The sequence below is a fragment of the Littorina saxatilis genome, linkage group LG11, assembly GCF_037325665.1.
Source record: "Littorina saxatilis isolate snail1 linkage group LG11, US_GU_Lsax_2.0, whole genome shotgun sequence".
Classification (NCBI taxonomy): domain Eukaryota; kingdom Metazoa; phylum Mollusca; class Gastropoda; order Littorinimorpha; family Littorinidae; genus Littorina; species Littorina saxatilis.
In genome coordinates this window covers 3,449,894-3,454,893 of record NC_090255.1, presented here as the reverse complement: position 1 = coordinate 3,454,893, position 5,000 = coordinate 3,449,894, and the positions used below count along the sequence as shown (strand labels likewise).

The 5,000-nt window shown below is 40.9% G+C and overlaps 2 protein-coding genes across 2 annotated transcripts in view; one reads left to right on the top strand and one right to left on the bottom strand.

The window, feature by feature from the left end:
- LOC138979441 (KRAB-A domain-containing protein 2-like) overlaps positions 1-5,000 on the bottom strand; it is a 149,393-nt gene that overhangs the window by 86,842 nt on the left and 57,551 nt on the right. The window lies entirely within an intron of this gene.
- Positions 1-5,000, top strand: part of LOC138979439 (uncharacterized) — a 28,190-nt gene that overhangs the window by 12,209 nt on the left and 10,981 nt on the right. The gene's annotated exons all lie outside the window — the stretch shown is intronic.

Here is a 5,000-nt window from a genome sequence, read left to right as displayed (position 1 = left end):
ATATCCAGCATTTCTGATGTATGATGTCGCTGTAAAACCGTTTCCTAGAAATCCAATATGGCGGCTGTTTCCATAGCATATGTGTCCATTAATATTTACAAATTGTTCATTCATTGTTATAAGTCACTTCAATAACTACCAAGAAAACTGACCGGCACGGTTGGCCTAGTGGTAAGGCGTCCGCCCCGTGATCGGGAGGTCGTGGGTTCGAACCCCGGCCGGGTCATACCTAAGACTTTAAAATTGGCAATCTAGTGGCTGCTCCGCCTGGCGTCTGGCATTATGTGGTAAGTGCTAGGACTGGTTGGTCCGGTGTCAGAATAGTGTGCTGCGACTTCTGTCTTGTGTGATGCGCACGTTAAATGTCAAAGCAGCACCGCCCTGATATGGCCCTTCGTGGTCGGCTGGGCGTTAAAGCGGGGCTCACACACAGGCGGAGCAAGCGGAGCAGGCTGCTCCGATCCTGCTCCGCTCTCCACCTGCCCTCTCACACACAAGCTCCGGTTCCGGAGCAGGCTGCTCCGATCCTGCTCCGGTAGGGGATTCCCCTATGATATGACGTAGTTTCTCCACTCGCGCAGTCTGATGGGAAATATTTTTACACGTGGATAAGAAGTGGCGGGAAAAAAACACCGTGATGTTTACCAAAGGAGACAAAAGTCTTGTCTTTTATCGCAATTACTGAACATATTTCTAAATGGACTCTGTATAAGTCAGTGTGTGTGCGTGTGTGCCAGTGCGTTTTAGAGCTTTTCAGACACAAACTATGTGAGTGTGGGGGTCGGGTGAAGAGAGAGGTGGACTAACAACTGTTGGGACATGTTTTAAGTTTTGGTTCTTTTTTGTTTTATCGAGTTATATCCGAAGCTTCAAAGATATTGAATGTGTATAGTTACACTAGCTTCCATGGAATCCATTCTTTTTTTTTTTAGATCTACTACTAACAATCTCTCTTGCAGACGGTTAGACTGTTGCTTTATGTTACGCGCAATATGGCTTTGATTTAGATTTAGTTTTTTTCATTTTGTGTGTGGTTTGATTTAGCTTCACTCTACTCAGAAGAAATGTTTTAAACATGATTAACAAAATATTACTTTATGGATGTTTGCAAATAGAAACGTACGTGTGTCAACAGCGCAACAAGTTTCTAAAGAGGACGATATAGAACGCTCATGGTCGGACCGTATCAGGTTGGGGGGGGCCCCAATTGTGTTAGGGGTTCATTAGTTGAGGGCGCTAGGGAGGTCTGGACGTTTTGAAATGTAGATGAGAATATGTGGAATCTAGCTGGCGCGTTCTCAGAATATTTGTCATGATTTATTGATTTTTATTTTATTTTCACCCTTGGAAAATACATGTTCAGTCCGGGGGGGGGGGGGGGGGGGGTGTGACAGGAACCCCCCCTGGATCCGTCCTTGACGCTAGACAAAAAAGTATCTGTGCTGTAGCTTTTTTCATGTTTTATCTCACCCTCATTTTTGAATGTTGTTTTCACACACACACACACACACACACACACACACACACACACACACACACACACACACACACACACACACACACACTTTTGATCCCATTCCATGTATTGCGAAGACTTTATTCAGGGTTTTAGCTAGTACTTAAACATCCAATTTCAAAGCACAAGTCTGAGCTGAGAATAGATATGCATAAATGTGTAAAATAATGGTGATTTGTGATCAAAACACTTCACAGGGAAGCTTGTTTATATGTCTTATGTATGTGTCTTCCATCGCCCTGGCAACATCAGAACTCCACACCAGCCTGCAAAAGTATAAACATAAAGGGTGACACAAATGAAACAAATGCAGCCCATAAAAATGCTTAATACTTCTTGACCTGTTGACCTAGTTAGTTAATATTTGGCGATTATTAACTATATCTTATGCATGACAAAGGTCAACACAGTGGCGAGTTCACAGGTCAAATGGAGGGGTAATTTGGAACACTTTTGAGTTTTGATCTAGCTGTAATCTTCTTTTTTCAGCACATTTTCAACCAAAAAAAAAAGGACTAAAACATTACGTCTCCAATGATTTAACAAGATCGTAAGATTTTGTTGATCTTGTCCGAGTGGATTTTGTGTATACAAGTGTTATCTGATAGTTACCTTATTGCTTCATGTGTCATTAACGGTGTAACTGGTTGTCTGAGGGATGCATTGACTAAGATCTCATATATGTTAGATGTCGAAAAACTACTCAAATTACCTGCCCTCGAAAGGGTGGTAACCAAGCTAACAAAAAGACGCCATAGGAAATTAAGTAGCGTGGAAGGATGGGAGGGTATAAACTATGAGAATTGGGTAAGTATATTAATTATACGAACATTTATTATTGACATTTTCATTTAAATTACATAGTTTATACCCTCCAAAACTAACACTCTTAAATTCTGTAATGCTTAAATCGGGTTAATTAGTGTACGGCTCCATATAAAACCCGAAACGGTTGAGTCTATCCCCGAATTCGGATCCTTTTTGGAAAGAGCCCAAAAGACAGACCATTTCACCTACAACCTTGTAACTTTTGGTATTGGTCATACCTAAGCTGAAATTAATGTACAGCAAATATACAGTGCAAAATGCCGTTAACGGTCTTGCAGGCAACTCAGTTAGCTATCCTGCCTATGCAACTGACTCACGAAGTCTCGCACACAGATAAACAAATGAGGGAAGGGGCCTGTGTCGTCTTCAACCAATAAACACACACACACACACACACACACACACACACACACACACGCGCGCGCGTGCACTAAAGATGAATATTGCATATGCATAATGCAGAAGAAGACAACTTAATCTGATAATCTATAGATGTAGTGACTGGTGCAATATTTAACGAATTTAAAAGGACGACTCTGAAATGTATCATGTGAACCAACTTCTCAATAAACTAAATGAAGACCAGTTTAAAAAGTTACCTGTTTCATTTTGGAATGTTTTTGGTCCCATCACATCTCTGATGTACACTCCATAGACGCACTGTAGTAATAAAAAAAAACTGTTTAAGGAGAAAAAAGATTATGCAGGGAGGAAGAACAGTAAGAACAACAGAATCAGCAGCAACATTCACTAATCTTACTCCACATAACACATAACACTGAATCTCAGTGAAGAGTTAGTGATCCAAATATTTTAATTAGGCAAAAAAAAAAATAGGTCTGTTTACGGTAACCCGACCGACCCTAGTTTTTTCGCGCGACCCTAGACTTTTTTTTGGCATTTGGGAAAAAAAAAATCTTGTTTTTTTGGCAAAATAACGTAAAAATATGGTTTTTGGGAAAAAAAAACCCAAAAAAAAACAAACAATCCCGACCTACCGACCCTATTTTTTGGGCCTATGTTACCGTAAACAGACCTATTTTTTTTTTGGCCTTAAACAGAGAGACACAGAGAGATTGAGAAGGAGACAACAGCTATGTGCATGTGCGTGTGTGTTTGTGTGTGTGTGTGTGTGTGTGTGAGGGGAGATTTAGTCATTGAAAACTAATCACTTTCTACTCTTCAATATCAACAGTCATAGACATAAGATTAAGAGCCACTGGGAAAGTTGGACATGAACATGTATATGTTGCAGGTGAGGAGGGGGGGGGGGGGGGGGCTGGAGGGTCTTTGTTGTTTGTAGATTATAACTTTAATAGCACAAATTCCTGTTTTGTAACACTGTAATGTATAAGTAGAAATGACTGTGGAATAACTTTCTTCTGTTATATCAGTATGATTATTTGCAAAGTTACCCGGATCATTGTGGCATCCTCTTAATCCTATCACGTCTGAGACTTTAGTAGACGTGCCTGTAGAGGGAAGGGATGGGGGAAGGGGGTGGAGGGTGGGCATAGAGAGTGTCGGTGTAATATGAAGGAGGGAGGGGAGAACCATTGGTAAATAAAACTCTTATAATATCAACAGTTCTGAAACTATTTGAGCACGAGTTTCCCATTACCACACAAAGGTGCAGATAGCAACAGATGTTACACCGAGAGTGGGGGGGGGGGGGGACTTTTAGAGGGTTAGTTGTTGGACTGTAGTATCTGAATAGCAGTGCTATGGGGTGAGGGTGGTGCTGGGGCGGAGTATGTATCGTATGTAACTTGAATTGGATATTAATAAGCATGATCACTCAGACTAGAGCTAAAAACGGTGTTAATCTTCACAGACATTACATAATATGAATTCACAAGCACGTACCTTTTGTTTTGCCCTTGAGTTTGGTAGAAGGCAATATTGAGTGTCGAACACAAGTTGCATTGATCACTGACACTGCGTCACCCTGCGGTCAATCTCCTCTGATCTGCAGATCTATTGCACCTGCACAAACCCAAACAATGTTATGATCGCAAAAAGCCTGCATAGCCAATGGATCTAAGAACACAAACACTCGATGGATCTAATTAGAGAGTCTGCAAACGAGTCATTTTACGTTGGAAATTCAATGACAATCTGTCAGTCAATGAAGCAGATAGATCTGTCCCTGCGATTGTTTTTTGCAAGCAGATACATGTTTGAACTTCACTTATCCCGTTATCATTCAACAAATTGATATCTTGCATGATGAATTTTGTGCCGAAGAGCTGAACAAACAATCAAAATCAAGCAAGTGGTACATTCAGAAGACAAACTTCAGTCGCAAAAAACAAACTGACGAGAAAAATGCTGTATTGATTTCGGCCAAACCAACGCATTTGCATACCGAAGTCATTCCTCCTTTGATTCCAATCATTGTACATGATCTTAATGCAAAAATATATACGAAAACAAGCTGATCAAAATGAGTAACATTGCACCTACCTGCATTGACTGTAGTCTACTGCAAAAGCGAAGGTCGTCTGCGACTGGAGATTTCGAAGTTGAACAGCAGCGTTTCTTCACACTCAGCTGTTGGCTTCCTCGGAAAAGTGAAAAGCGTGACTTGAAATCTAGCGGAAACCACATTCTATCTTTCCGTTTCGGCATTCTTGTGTAAAATCCATGAAAAAGT